Source organism: Lissotriton helveticus, chromosome 1_1, assembly GCF_964261635.1.
Source record: "Lissotriton helveticus chromosome 1_1, aLisHel1.1, whole genome shotgun sequence".
NCBI lineage: Eukaryota > Metazoa > Chordata > Amphibia > Caudata > Salamandridae > Lissotriton > Lissotriton helveticus.
The window spans coordinates 452,389,718-452,406,573 of record NC_136057.1 but is presented as its reverse complement, the minus strand read 5'-3'; positions in this window follow the sequence as shown (position 1 = coordinate 452,406,573).

The following is a 16,856-nucleotide window of genomic DNA, read 5'->3' as shown; positions in this document are numbered from 1 at the left end:
CCATCCCCGTCCCCCGGCGGCCGGATCGACCCATCGGGAGGGGGGCGCTGGAGAGCTACTGTCCATCCATCTTCGTTCGGACCACCCCAGGTCCCTCGTTGGAGCGCGACCGCCCGTACTAGGCAGAGCCGGCCCATCCACTCGGCGGGGTGGAGCCGCATGCTGCTCACCCGAGCCCCTCCCCCACTGCTCCTGCCAAGAGAAAAACGGGGAAGTCCAGCAAGCCGGGGCAAACCCATCTCCACTACCTCCCCAACCACCTCCCCCCCCCGCCCCAGAATGTCCTCCCCGCCACGCCGGTCGACCCCCCCACCCCCAGCTTCCCACCCCGCCCGAACCGCCCCACGCGCCCCCACCCATACCCCCCCACCCACCCCACTCACGCAGCTCCCCCCCGCCAATCCCCCCCGCACCCTCCCACACGCCCCCTCCCCCGCTGTGACCCCCCACAAACCTCCCCCCCTCTCCCTCCGCCCCCACCCCCCGACGCATCCCCCACCCCCCCGCCAGCTCCCGTCTACCCCTCATCGCACCCCCTCCCCCCTGCACCCCCCGCCTCCCCCCCCGCGGGGAACCCCTACTGCTGGGCGGAATGACCTGCTCATCCTCAGACTCCTCTCCCTCCTGACCGCTCCCGCCCCCCACCCCCCCCCCTCTTCCTCCTCCCCCTCCGTGTCCTCAATCAACAATGGGGATTCCCCCCCTGCCCCTTCTAGTCCTCTCTGCTCCTCCCCCCCAGGTCCCCCCCCCGCTCCAGCCAAAAGCCCCTCTCTCCCCTCAACCCCCGGGCCCCCCCCCACCGCGTCCTCAGCCTGTCCCTGCCCTCCGACCCCTCCTCCTTCGTGGCCTTCCCCCCCCTCCCCCCTCGCGTCCCCGGGTTGCGTTACCTCCGCCTCCCCGCTCCTGTCAGAAACTCCTGAGCCATTCTCCCCCGCCCCCCCACCGCCCGGAGCCCCCCCCGCCCTTCAGGCTCGGCCACAAAAACCAACGGTGCCTTCTTACCTGCACCGCGCTTCCTCCCCGGGCCCCTAGACCTCTTCGCCGCACCAGCCGCCTGTAGGCCGCCACCGCGCGCCGCCCTCTTGGCTGCTCCCGCCCCCTCACCCTTTCGCGCACGCGACCCCAGCGGGACACACGCTGCAACAGCCGCCGCGGCGCCATCAGCAGCGCGCCGCGGGGGCCTTACCCGCACATCGCTGCGGAGAAGATCGGTCGGTCCCGCCTCCCCAAGCAGGCGCAGCGCTTCCTGCACGCGAGGATCCGCCATGCCATCCGCCGCCATCGTCGCTGTTCCTCTAACGGTCACGAACCACTGCCTGACACCGCACTCGTCCACCGACAGCGAGCCAAACCACAAGCAAGTACGCCTACGTTATTCAACACGCGACAAGCGCGCTAACACCCTCAAAACTCCCTAACTGTTCACTACAACTACCAACACAAAAAACCCCTTCTCCTCCCCGGCTGCTGGGTCACTGTCCCATAAAATGGTGACTAGTGACCCAAAATGGCCGCTTTTATCCCCACCCAGCCCAAAAGGAGCCCAAAACCGCCAGCAAGCCCAAATGCCCAAACCCTTCCTGTGTCCTCAATAATGTTTCCCCTCCCCTTCCTCCCGGAGCCCCAAAATCCCCGGGGGGGCGAGCCTCCCTCCGGTCGGCCACCCCCCGCAAAGCCCCATTGGAGTTAGGGCGGAGGCACAGCAGCGTGGAGCTGAAGCTGAAGAGGAGTGGAAGCGGAAGCGGAGCGGCAGTCCTCGGCGAGCTGGCTGGGAAAAACGCTGTTCCCCCCGGAGCTGTGAAAAGGAGCTGTGGAAGGAGCAAGTAAGGGGAGAGCGTTGGCCTGGAGAGGAGGCTGTGGGGGGTTGTTGTGGCTGTGACCGTGGGCCCCGGGTTTTGTGTGGTTTAGAGGGTTATGCCACCCTGCCCTTTTGCAACCACTCATTGGGGTCTTGACAGCCTCAGCCCTCCTCCTCTGCTTTAAAGGGAAGCACAGTAATGGAAAAAAAAAACGCTTTAGGACCTGTTTACGGGTTCCTCGGAAAAACCTCAAGGACCTTAAAGGACCCGGTTCAGCCCTCAATAAGAGTTGCTCCTGCTGCCCCTGCCGGTGACAAATTAAGTGCGCTGAGTACAAGTACGAGTACAAGTACAGGTACAGGCGTGCCAGACAGCTGGCATTACCCTTTCGCTGTGAGACGTTCCGCAGGGAGTGAAGGGCAGTAAGGGGCAGTAAAGGGGCTTCAGAAAGGGGCTTTAGCAGGGCGCACCGCTTGAATTTCAAATTTTGCCAACTAAGTCTGGATTACGGCAAGGAGCTACTAGGTGCATCAGTTCGGCTCCGCAATAAGGTCTGGTAAAGTGAGGAAGGTATTAGGAGACAAGATACCTCAAGAGGTGTTCTCAAACGGAAAAGACTGGATAAAATGAATGCAAATAAGGCAAACAGTCCAATGCAAAATCCCTTGATATCACCAATTGCCTCCCTATTTGAAAAGTCTAACCTAAATAAAAACTTGTCAATCTCACGGTTCCAGTTTTTGAAAGACCCCGGGGCAGTATTGTTTTCCTCAACGGAGGGAGTCTTGGGCTTATCATCTCCGTTTGCCCCGAATGTTACGACTTCCCCCGGACAAGCGACTGCCTTTGTTAAGACGGATGAAGCCTTTTCAACATCTACATCTGTATCTGCATCTCCCCCGGGGAACCAAAGTCCTCAAACAATCAAATCCCGTGTCCCCATCAAGCAAACAGAACACCTGGAAAAAAACGACAATATAAAAGGTCTTTGGGGGAGAAAATGTGGAATAACAACAGCAGCAATAGTACACATCACCCCCGAGGACACTTCCATCTTATCTACAACACCGCAGTTTCTAACAACTTCAACAATTGACAATCTAAACTCAGTGTCAACAGCTTCAATAAAAAATGTGGTTCTGGATTGTACGGCTCCAATTGAACAGAGCGTTGACGAGTTGGCTCTATCCCACCCCAACCTAAGCCAATCAATTAACAAAAGTAAAGGGAAGGATGCATTGGCCGAGTCTTACCCAGGCAATGGAGATGTAGCAGCAGAAACCGCAAAGGGGTGTATTAAAGAGGCTAGGCAAGTGGGCAGTGAGTGCCTCATAGAGCATTTACAAAGCCCAATGGGACCCAGCGAGGTCAGATTACCAACAGTTAATACAAGTCATAATGACCAATCAAAAGAAGAACTTATGTCTAATGCCCTTAAGGATGCGGCCCCTGTGAATTTGGTTGCGCCTCTTTTAAAAGCTTTGCAAACGTCAACAACAACTCTGATAATGCAATCAGATAAGTTGGATATTCAAATCGATTTAATGAATAGGATAGCTGAAGACCAACCCCCAAGAAAAACTTATCATGGTCCACGTGCTCAATCGACCTTGGACTTTACAATTGTCAGTCTTTCACTAATCCCGTTAGTGATCACTTTTTATATTGAATACACCCCGATGAGTGATCACGCGATGCAACATATCAAATTTAACCTTATCACGGAAAGAATGCAACCTTCGTATATATTAGAGGGTCATCTATGCTCAGCTAATCTAAAACGTATAAACTGTTCCAACTCAAATGAAATCGATTGGTTCAGGACAATAAAAGATACGTTGAATTGTCTAGGGACTGCACCAATGAATATGATTCAAACATGGTCTCTCTTTTTGGAGAAATTAAAATTAAAAATGAAGTTACCCGTGATGAAAACAAATACCGATGACTCGCAGAGGAAACTCTCGAAAGAACTCCAAGATCTACGTAGGAATCTGCGAAGAACCCGCAAGAAGTTGCAGTCAGACGACAATGGTGCATGTCACTTGGTCATCTTTCGTGAGCAAAGAAATATATACAAAAATAAGGTCTGGGAATTTAAAAAGAGGATTAACAAGAGCTTTTGGTCCAAACTGCTTTTTAGTTCAAAACTCCAGAACTCAAATTCATTTTGGAAAACTATAAACCAGTTAATAAGACCCTGTAACGTACTTACATCGAATGTTCAGGAATCTGAGTGGTCGACGTTTCTCGCGACAACATTTTCTGATACCTCCACAAAAATTCTAGGTATTGATCCTTATCCAACAAACCATATTACAATGTCCATAGTTAGCGAACAAGGGAGTCAGCCTTCTACCAGTAATCTTTGCAATGCATCAAGTACAGATTTTTTGATTAATCCATATACAGCAGAAGAGATAATCAAAATAATCAAAAAGGGCAAATCTAATGGGGCGCCAGACCCGAATGGCATCCCACAAGCAGTTTATAAATATGCACCAGAATTTTGGGGCCCACGCCTAGCAAAACTGTTTGTAGACGTGCAAAGTTGCAATCAAGTCCCCGAAAGTTGGCAAGGATCTATAGTTATGCCAATATACAACGGTGGTGAAAGATCAAATCCGACCAACTATAGATTAATTGCACTGCAGGACGTAGAGGCAAAATACTTCGCTTCGCTACTTTTAAACAACTTGGTAACTTGGACAGATGAAAGAGAGTTGATCCCTATCAACCAAACAGGGTTCAGAAAAGGGATTGGTACAACATCAAATATCCTATCCATCAGCATAATAGCGGAAAAATGTTTGAGTAGAAAACAGGATTTGAACTTGTGTTTCATAGATCTTCAAGCGGCCTTCGACAGTGTTGACCGAAACCTGTTATGGTCGAAATTAATAGCATGGTCTATCCCAGAGAACATCTTGAGGGGCCTGTTGTTATTCTATTCCGACACCTGGTCGCAAGTCAAAATAGGGGATGGATCCCGGCTGTCGAGAAAAGTGTTTACATCGATTGGCTTAAAACAAGGGTGTGTCCTTGCGCCTCATCTATTCAACCTTTTCATCTCGGACCGCTCCGGGAAATTGAACAACTGTCGGGCACATCCTCCGAAATTAGGTAATTTGCAGCTTACACATTTAGCATATGCCGATGATATCGTCCTTATGAGTCTAACGAAGGTGGGTCTAATTAGACTAGCAACAGAACTCTCAGCTTTCCTGTCGGTAAATAAGTTGGCTTTAAATGCTACAAAAACTAAAACAATGTTAATAACCAACCGTCGTGTATCACAACACTCTATCTGGTTAGAAGGTAAACCGTTGGAGAAAGTCTCTAATTATAAATATCTGGGTTATTATATCGACGATAAGCTCAACTTATTGGCCCAGAAAAAATATCTGACGCAAAGAGCGGGAGCTTTAATATTCGGGCTTAGCGCTCTTTCAAAGAAATTGGAAGGACCATCATTAAAACCACTATTAACCGTGATGGCGAATAAGGTTCTTCCCACGCTGACATATGCAAGTGCAGCAATGTACGGAAAGGATGCGGACCTATTAAACAGCTTAGTAACTAAAATTTATAAAAAGGTACTCCGACTACCCAACCAGGCTTCACCTGCGCAAATGCGCCTCGAATTTGGCCTAAAAAACGAAACATTGGGAAGACTATATTCGTATATCAAGGTGTGGTACCAGATTATGAAAAAAGCAACTGTCAATAATCTTAATACTTTTCTTTGGCAGGAGCTGAAAATACATAAAAACTCAAAAGCAAATCAATTTTTAATGCATGCATTGGAGGCAACATGCTCCGCAAATCTCTGGGACAAAACCTTGCCATTTGCCGCATTAAAACAGGCTCTAAATAAAGTGGCAAAATTTCACTCCTTGGTTACGGACAAAGACATTTTCTCGCACCGTTCCCACTCTTGGGCCGTGATAAATGGTTATAAGGCACTTACCCCTGCATTTTACTTGGAAACAACCTACTCGATCTTTATTAAGAAAAAGCTGATGGACCTGAGATTTGGTAAATTTCCAACCTTAGCTGAGGAGCCCGCCTGGAAGCAGCACGAAGCCGTCATCTGCCGACTGTGTGGTAGTCCCAAAGAAGATCTAATCCATATCATTTGTCATTGCAAAATGTTAAGTAAGGAACGGTTATACTTCTTAAAGCATTCCTTTCGGATTAACAGGTTACGGACATGTAGATCCGCCATTATTGGAGGTCTGGACTCAACCGCCCCTCTAATACACTGCAAGCTGGTAAAGTTCTTGCAGAGATTTGAGAATCGCCTTAAAACTGCTGGAAGTCTTCAAATTGTTGATGGCTAATTCCTCACACCTCATTTTTGTTTTAATTACTAAATTTTTAATGCGATTGTTTTCTGTTTTAATGAATATTTTAAAAGTTTTTTGTTTGTTTTAGTTTTGGTTTTTTACTTGGTTGTGCGCTGTTAACGAAATTGTTATGGTTTTAATTAACTAAGCAATAAAGTTCAAAATTCAAAAATTCACTGGTTGTTCTTCCACGTGGAGAGTGTGGCGGGAGCGACCTCATCTTCAGTGCCTAATATTCTCCCCCAATTCTGGAGCTCAGCCTGTGTATCCACTGCTCTACAGTGATCTTAAATCTGTGCAGGGGTAGACATGCTAGCTTCGTCCTTAACACAAATAAATTGATGATTGTCAATATTTATATTTAGAGTAACTTGAAGAAGGTCATTGACAAGATGGCTTTCTCATATGTGTTCTGGACAGCCATTCATGGGCAACAGTAAAGCGCCAACTGCAGGGTATCTAATGGTGGTGAGAAATGAAGAAATTTGCTTGTGGTGACCTAGCTGCTTGTGATCCATGCCTACAGAACAGAGGAGGAAGGTAAGTGGGTAAGGTGAAAGATGTAGTTGCTGGTCAGCAGCAGGGGCAAGCTTTTCATGATTGAGATGAGACCTGGCACAAATCACACCTGCAGTCTGTACTACTATGACTTAACCATGGAGGAGAAAGGGCAGGGCCCTTTATGTGTGAGGCTGAAGCTGCAGAATCCATAAGGGCAAGTTTCAGTACCCTGCCCTCTCTCTTTGGGATTCTGGCTGACTATGTGAAAGGGGAATGTCTACGGTTACTAATTGACTCCATGTCATTAGGACACATTGTGTCTAGTCCTGGACCGTCAATTAACAATCTGCCATTTGTGAGAGTTAGAGTCATTGTTTAGTGCAACAGAACTAACACACCTGGAAATGGTCATATGTAACAGGAAGTCCAAGGGAAGGCAAAGTAGTGTCCGGGTGACGTGGAATCATCTAGTAACCCAACGCATGTTCCATCTCTGCTACACTGTGTGTAACCTGTATCATAGCACCTACAAGTTCAACAACTTCTGCAATACCTATCAGGGGAGTGAATGGCTAACAGGGACATGGGGCACAATACTTTTTTTCTATAGAAAGCCAAGGAATTGTATTCCTCTTAAATGCCTGCAAATTTAAAATATATTCTTTCACAGATGGAATTTTGTTAATTCACGCTGACCTTACTCTAAAATGATTGTACTATGTACTACCTGGTACAAGAGTCTCGATCTTTCGCAACAGTACAACATATTCCGCCATGATCCAGCTGGCTGGCCACTGTTTTGCCTGAATCAAGCTGCTAGAATTTTCCAACATGATCAACTCAGAACTTACAAGTATGAATTTTAATCAACTGAGCTATTTTCAAATTAGTTGCAACAGTGCCTACATCCCTACTATGGTGTTAGGCTGTTATTCACATTGTGGATAGTCACTTTAGGGCCACCAGCAAAAAAATCCTCTGAAGTCACAGAGCCAAAGAGCTGCAAAATGTGTGCCAACCTAGAAATGTTGAAGTGAACTGGTATTGTGCTTAAATGCTCTAACGCTGGAATGAAGCATATCACACTTTATCAGAAAGTTGATTGGATTTGAAGATAAAGCAGGAGAGCCCTTCTCTTATAGGAGGGGTCAATAATGTTGTACAAGTATCTCACTCCACCATCCTTGTGTATTCCCATGAGCCGTATATAAGAACAACTGGTTGAAAACTATTAGAGTGTATCTTTCAAAACAGGACTACTCAGCAGGATGTTAATAGATCTATCACATATCCCTTATTTTATTTTATTCAAATCTATAGTGAATTCACAGAAACACTACTGTAACAACGTACAACATTTCATCATAAATCCATATAACATCGTAATTCCATCACAATTTTAAAATGTGTAAATATGCTTTTCATGAGCAATTATCATAAAGCTATAAATGTTCTTGATTTATAAATCTCAAAATGATGTAATAAAGTATTTGTTTTGATCCTTCCCCTTTCCCAGACAAATCGTGCACCCTGGCATTACAAAATTGACTCCTTAGAAGGCAATATGCAACTCCATTTTTTACCCACATTTTACCTCCCAGAGAAAGCAACCCAAATTTGAATATCATAAAAATTCTCCGGATACGCGGGCATATGTTCTCTTTTAAGTAAAACTGCATTGCTCCACATCTAGGGAATATACAATTCCTTTGAAATCTTGTGATATGCATACAGTGATCTGAATCATTTTGTTAGCTTTTTAGTTTCATTCATTTCTTTAGGTTAAAAGACAATGATTGATCAAATTCTTTATAAATATTTAATCTCTCAATATTGTGATGATGAATCTCTCGATAGATTTAATTTCTCGCCACTGTACAAAAATGATTTTGTAAAAGTGGAAAAAACAAGAGTGGTTGTCGGGTTTTGTGATTGCTTCTAAATGTACATAGAAGTGTCAGAGGTATCTCAAAACCGCCAAGGTGAATAAATATATATATAAACAATGAGGTACATGACTCAAATTGCTGTCTGTTGTGTAAGTTTTTATCCAGATAGTAATAATCATAATCTTTACACCTATATCATCGGCTGTCAAAAAAATAAAAATTCACAGGATTGGTGGTGATCAAGTGACATAGGGGCTTGGTGTTCAGTGATGTGCAATATATACAAGGTGGTGATTTTTTTTTTTTACAAGTGAGTGGAGGGCAAGTTAATACAAGGAATAGCAATGGAATAGCAATAGGGCTTCCGGATGGTGATTCTTTTTCTGGGCAGCACCTTTAGATGGTCCGGGCCTAGTGTGGTTGTCGACGTTTCGACCCAATATCAGCTCCCTTAGGTAGTCAGAATAGCGTCTTCATCGACGTTCAAACCCAATATCAGCTCCCTTAGGTAGTCAGAATAGGGTCTTCATCAGGGCGGGGGAAGGGTGAAGGACAGCTTACAAACGTCTCCCCAGGGACATGGCTATGATTCTATACTCTACCGCTTGGGTTCTCACTCAAGTGGCTTTTAACCATGCTACTCTGAGGAGACGTTGCATACTTAAGATGCATTGCACTGATCCTAAGCATACCATGATAGCCGGGTCTCCTTGCATGATTGTTTTAAACCAAGTGCTCCGACCACCAGGAGCACATCATGATTTATGATCTATGTCCTAAGAAATGTTAGAATAGCCAGCAGGAGTAGAACCTTCAGTCTAGAAGGCCTGTGTTTGAGGTAATGCCACCACATTCGGCAGCCTTAACACACTTAACTCTCTACTTTATAGACCACCTCATCCAGGGCTACTGATTGCGCCACCAGGTCAGGTTCCAGGAGTTTCTCCGGTCCAATTAGGTTGAGTTTTCCCACCCGTTGCCTTACACACGTATCTCACCAGAATTGAATCAACCTAACTCCGCCTTTTCAATTGTAGGCTGTCCTTCACCCTTCCCCCGCCCAACCCCGTCCTGATGAAGGCCCTATTCTGACTACCTAAGCTATCTGATATTGGGTCGAAACCTCGACAACCACACAAGGCCCGGATCGTCTAAAGGTGCTGCCCAGAAAAAGAATCCCCATCCGGCAGCCCTGTTGCGCTTTCCTTGTATTATCTGACCCTCCACTCACTTGTAAAAAAAAAAATCCACCACCTTGTATATATTGCACATCACTGAACACCAAACACCGATGTCACTTAATCACCACCAATCCTATGAAATTTTATTGTTTTGACAGCCGATGATATATGTGTAAAGATTGTGATTGTTACTATCTGGATAAAAACGTACACAACAGGCAGCAATTTGAGTCATGTACCTTATTGTTTGTATATATTTCTACACCTTGGCGGTTTTGAGATACCTTTGTAACCCTTCTATGTACATTTAGAAGCAATCGGAAAACCCGACAGAACCACTCTTGTTTATTACGTTATACCCAGGTTCTGAGGGACACAGGGTCGCCCCATATGTGTACTATTATTGGTGCAGGTTCCCACCTACGAGGGTGTTTTACTCTCATTCGTTTGTGTTGTGAATAATTGTTTGTACTTTATTTATTGATTATATCACGTCTAGGTTCTGAGGGACACAGGCTCACACATTTTCTATTTGGGCAGGTACCAACCTGTGAGGGTCTGTGGTCTCCCTTGATTGAGGTTAAATAAAGGTGCGCAATTGTATGACATTCTACTATATGTGCACAATCCCAATATCCACACTCGCTTTGTACTATGTCTGATAAAGAAACACTGTCATACAGCGAGGATTATATAGCCAAGCTCATACAATATCTGGGACATCTAGTTTTCTATTAGACTCAGACAGATAATCTGTTGATACCAGCCTGAATGAGGAATTAGCCAAAATTGAAAGATTAGAGAAGAAGCTTATCCCACCGACTTCCTGGCCATGTACTTACTAAATACCTTCAGGCCAACATAATTCCAAAGGGTTTACAGGTTAGGAACAAGCCTGCAATTTTCATTGACGTCCCAAAATTCAGGGAGGGCTTCAGCTACGTTGCTGACAACTGTTCCAGGCCCTGGATGGTGCTTGGAGTTGAAACTGCAATTGAATATGTAAAAAAACTGACACAAGAGATAGCTGACTATAAAAGAGACATACTAGAGGATAGTGCACTCTCCAACGCTAGGGAAGCATTAGAGAGGGTAGAAAAACATTGGCAGACTACAACACTGTGACCCTTAACAGGAAACTTGATAAATTGGCCAAGGACATAAGAAATGACGATAAAAAGTGCACTTACCCATACCTGGCAGACGAGTATTACGAGCAAGATAGCCAGGGTTTCTTCTCAAACAGAAGCCAGCAGGGGCCACTGAGGTTTAACACTTTCTCTGACTCCTCATTTGGCAGTGGGTCGGACTCTTGATTCAGAGAGACCATCCACAAGCCACCAGGAGAACCACGGCCCTCGTTTTTAGGGGAAGGCTACCGCCAGTCCAACATGGGCGGTGGGACAGAACAGAGCTGTGGTCGTCCAAGGAGATGGAACAGAGGCAGGAACACGCAGCGGGGCAATCCATGTGTAAGATTTTTCCCTTCAGAAACACATGGGAAGATCTCCCCTTGCCGGCAAACTTACAGATGGTGACTTTACCTGCCCACGACACCCTCCCAACACCTACACCCTTTATAGTCTGCACACCCTGTCTTGATACCCACACAGGCAGAATAGACATGGATGGCGAAGGTGACTTTGTCGCCCCACAGGATACAAAGGGGGACCCCTCTAATACTCGCAACACAACCATTGCTGGTTACGCTGATAGCAACGAGCTGGTCACAGGACCATACACCGAATGGGAGACACCCACTACGGCCAATGCCGCCTTGACTATGGACCCCATAATAAACCTTTCGAACTACAGCATGTCACTAGCTGAAAAGAGTGCACTTTCAAAAGGTCTGTCTTTTGTACCAACCACCAAACCTGATACCTTAACCATCAAACTTGAAATACAAAAATTCTTCAGAAAGATAAGGTTACAATATTACTTCAGCGAAAATGTGTATAATCCATCAGCAGCCGCAACACCATTCAGACCACCGTCGACATTCGCGCCTGGGACATACATGATGAGACAGAGAATATTGGCTTATGAACAAGTGGTCCTACAAGAATCTATGGAGTTATTGGAGGAAAGACAATACATAAACTATAACATCAGCAAGGATTAGAAACTGGCACTGAATACTCTACGTAAAAATGACACCATCATTATCAAGCCGGCCGACAAAGGTGGAGCAGTGGTCGTGCAAAACACCACGGATTACGTAGAAGAAATTGAGCAGCAACTTGGGGTACTTGACAGCTACCTCCCCACACCCACAGATCCCACTGCAGAGATCAGGTCCCTCACTGAAAAACTCACTGAGGAGGGTCTGAAGAAAGGTTTCTTAAGCCAACCGGAGATTGAGTTCCTTAAGAAAAAAGAGCCCAGAATCCCCACTATATACACCCTCCCTAAAGTGCATAAACGCATGGATAAGCCACCAGGGGGACCCATTGTCTCAGGGTGTGGGTCGATTCTTGAACCCCTCAATCAATTTATTGAGCATTTCCTGCAACCCTGGGTGGTAGAGACTAAGTCGTATGTGAGAGACACGATACATGCCATCCAGTTGCTTGAGGGCCAGGCATTCGAGACACAATCACAATTTCTGGTGACCCTTGACGTCTCTTCCCTCTATACATCAATACCGCAAACCAAGGCAGTTGAAGTGGTTAGAACGACACTGAATAAGTGCTCAAGACCCCACTGGATACCAACCGACTTCATAGTCGAAATGTTGGGTATAGCCATGAAGAAAAATTACTTTGTGTTAAAAAATCAGTTATTTTTCGAGTGCAAAGGCGTGGCAATGGGGGCTACATTTGCACCGAGCCTGGCTAACATCTTAATGGACGACTACGAGGAAGAACACCTGTACAGCTTGGATACTCTATTCATTGCAGCATGGATAAAATATATTGATGATGTCATCATGATCCTGTCAGGCTCAGAAGATGAATTGAATCAGTTTGCCACATGGATTAACACCAGATCAGAAGACATCAAGTTCACGATGTCCTACAACAACAAAGCCATTGACTTCTTGGATCTCACATTCAGAGTTGATGAAGGTCTGATATACTGCGACCTCTACCGCAAGCCAACGGAAAGGAACACACTATTAAAATACGATTCACACCATCCACGCAACCTGAGAGACAACCTACCCGATGGACAATACCTCAGGTTGAGAAGGAATTGCACAAGGAGAATAGATTTCCTCAAGGAAACAGACATCTTGACCAAACGCCTGAAAGAACGAGGCTATTCGATTGGATTGTTGAAACAGGCAAGGATGCCCTCGAGATCTGTTGATAGAAACTAAAGAAAAGAAGACCAAGACCGAGAACATTGTGTGTGTAACCACTTTCAACTCAAAAAGTAATGGCATAAAGAGAATCATTAAAAACTATTGGAACTTGGTGGCCAGCGAACTCAACATCACTGGGAGTCCGTTATTTGCCCTCAGGAGAGGAAGAAATTTCAAGGACAATGTGGTGAAAGCGTACCTCGAACCACCTAAGAAACAGGATCTCAGAGGTCAACCTGGATCGCTAAGCAGATGGGCCAGCTATATTTCTTCTTGTCCACTTTAACACTAGATATTGACTTTTATTCTTGCCAGTAACCATGGGACACACTATTCAGACAGATCGCTCTGAATTGGTTACATTATGATTGTGTACCAATATGCCACCGCTGGTAACATTGGCCTATATTGTTTCGCGCAAGCATGCTTTGCCATTTGAATTGGTGGAATACAATTAATATGCTATAATTTGCCACCACATTATGATTGTGTAACATTATGCCACCTCTGGTAACATGACCAATATTGTTTCGCACAAACATGCTTTGGCAGTTGAATTTGCGGAATATAAGAAATATGCTATAATTTGCCACCACTGCTAGCATCTCTGTAAATACATAACCTGTGAATTGCATTTCAGCATGCATCTGCATGCCCATTTGTAACCGTAATGTATGGCATACTGTGTTTCTGTTTGAATATGCCATTACTTTCATTCATGGGCAGCATCACTTTGAATGTGTTCCATTTCACCACTGTATGCACTTTGAAACTGCAATATTTATTAAATATGTTAAAACTATGCCATCAGCACCAGCATCTTTGCACATGGGAGCAGTAATATGTATGTGTTCCTAAATGCCACTTTCTTTATTCAGAATACGCACATACTGGCGTAGGCATCCATTCTCGCTTATTATGCACAAGTGGTTTCGTAATATGATTGTGCCACCGTCTTGATGTTGAACACCTAAATAGAGTCTTTAGCTTTTACCGCTCACCGGACATACCATGCCTTGAACTCTGCCGACCACTGCGTTAGTCTAGACCCGGAATCGGCAGCAGATACTGACACGTGCATGCGCGTGGTATCTCTCTATCGATTAGGCAGACCTCGCTACCATAGTTAGCTCGGATCTGGTACTGGCGTGCACGTGATCACGTCTGCCTAGCGGTTAGGAGGATGCCCAGCTTGCCAGACTAGTTACTGACTTTGCAGCGGAAATACAGGACTGATGCCTGTTTTCTCCTTCGATTCCGAATTCTGATCCAGTCGTTTCCTACGGTGAGCCATTCACTGCACCCCGTGCTTAATGCGCGTCAGCGTTTTTATTTGTAGCAGTCCCTCGAGACAAGAGATTCACTGGCCTCTCTTCCAGGTGTTTAAATTACATTTGGCAGTGTTGGACCATACTAGACTATAGCACCCTTAGCAGTCTGGTGGCTGGGTAGACTGCAATTGTCGCATTCGTGGCAGGGTTGTTCCGCCTCCCCCTTTTTAAACCATACCACGCAGGGTATATTACACTAGCTGTGTCCAATTCACAGCAGTCCGGTGTTAGATCAGACTCCTCAATTGTCACAGGTGTGGCAGGGTAGTTCCGCCGCACCTTTTAACCCTTACAGATTTCACGCTCGCAAGCGGACGCATGTGTTCCTATGTAATGCCTATTATACTTGCACATAGCAGGCACCACCCAGCACGTCCACTGCGTCCACAGTGAAAGTATGTGAGAAAACTCATTGCGCTCGGCACAGACACTGGTTAAGCCAAATTCACAGAATAGTCACTAAGTGCACAAGCTTGATCAGGCTCCCCATTGACATGACTATGATTCTGTAGTAGGGGATCTCTGTGTATAGTCATAATCTAGTGAATAGTCCCGCCCATGTGCGTGGACCCCGGAGCAATCAAAAATAATCTCTTACAGTGTCAAAAAAATGAAGAAAAGCATAGACACTTAAGAGAGAATTTAAAGACAGATAATGCAGCCTAAAAGGCTACACTGTCCAGTACTTCAACTAGAAACTCCACCACAAAATCCACAAAACAGCAAAAGCCTGTACAGATTTCCATTGCTTTAACAGCAAACTCCCTCAGGAATGATAGAGAGAAGAACCTGGACAGACAAGCCCCATAGGCTGCCATTATGTGGCTCAAACCAGGATACTGTGCCTTTAAGAGAATCTTCCAGAACCTTCTCCCAGTATCCCAGAATGCCTAGCAGGTCCAACTTACTTTCAGTTCTTTTTTCCGGCTCCTGCAAGCAGGACCCTGGAGCATTGAGCTCTCCCTTTTCAAGGGTTTTGTTGGTGTTTTTTCACTAAATTCGATTTTGTGTACTTTTAAAGTACTTTGGTGACTTTCTTCTTGGTTTTCTGCACTCTTTTGTTGTCCATAATGCCTGCATTATTTGACAAATGCCCGGAGTGCTCCAGGAAGAAGGCCAAGTCAGACCTCCATGAGGTGTGTACCCTCTGCCTTCCCTCTTCCCACATCCCAGAGGAGTGTGTGATCTGTAGAGGCTTCTCTGGCAGGACCCTGAAGGACAGGAGGAAGATCAGACTTCAGGGACTTGAAGACTGAAGGCTCAAGGTGGGTCTGGAGGGGCTTCTACTGCCCATGCTGAGGCCTCTGGGGGGCTCCCCAGGGGCAGGAAGTCCAGCAAACGTCCAAGGTCTCCGTCTGGGTCGGTTGCTATGACCACGACGTCGAGAGGAACGTCCACGGCCAGTTCCCGGTCTCCCCAGGGCTCTGGGTTGAGAAAACGTCGCCCGTCGATGTCGAGGGACTTACACAGGCCGCCGTCGAACCCGGTGTCGATTTCCTCGTTGTCGGCGTCGAGTGGACGGCATCGGAGGGCCCGGCGTCGGCGCTCGCCGTCGAGGCGACACCGCCATTCGCCGTCGAGGGCGAGGACATCGTCGTCGTCGAGGGGATCCTCATCGTCGAGGCCGCCGTCGAGGACGGCGAGGTCGCCGTCGAGGCGGAAGAGGTCTCCGGCGCTGAAGAAGTCGACGTCGAGGCGATCGAAGAGGTCGACGTCGAGGCGATCGAAGAGGTCGTCGTCGAGGCGGTCGAGGTCGCCGTCGAGGCGCCAGCGCCCGTCGTCGAGGTTTAGAGGTACGTCCATCTGGTCGGGGTCGACGTCGAGGCATAGAAGCCGGTCGACGCCGAGGAGTGCGAAACGGTCGACGCCGAAGGGCCGCTCGACGTCGAAGGAACCACGGTCGACGTCTAAACACCGGTCTTCGACGTCAGGGGGTCGTAAGGACAGGCCGAGGACTGTGGGGGGCTCCCCTCAGTCAGAACAGGATGGTGGCTCGCCGGGAATGGCGTATTCAGAGGTGTATACACCAAAGAAGACTGTTAAACAGCCTCCTCCTCCTCCTTTGCCTAGAGGGCCTCCTCCGAGGGCTTCGACCCCTCCTCCATTGCCTCCTCTACCTGCTCTTCCGTCAGGACCGCAGGCCCCGGTGCCGGGTGCTCCTCCTCCGGTTCCACCGAGATCGGTGTCGATGCCCAGACTACCGACACCTCCGAAGAAGACTCCTAAGTCGAAGGTTCGACCCGGGGAAGCCGGCGGAGCATCCCAGACCCAGGAGATCGAGGTCACGCTCAGGGAGAAGGGACAGATCTAGGAGTGGACACGGATCCTCCTCGAGATCCAGACATCGCCATAGGAGGCATCGGTCCAGGTCCCGTTCGGCCTCTGGGACCCGTTCATATTCGCCTACATTGTCGGATTCACCGGAGACGAGGGTGTCTCCGATAGATGACATTGGCACGTTCCAGGAGGTTCTCCTGAGAGGGGCGGCGAAGTTGG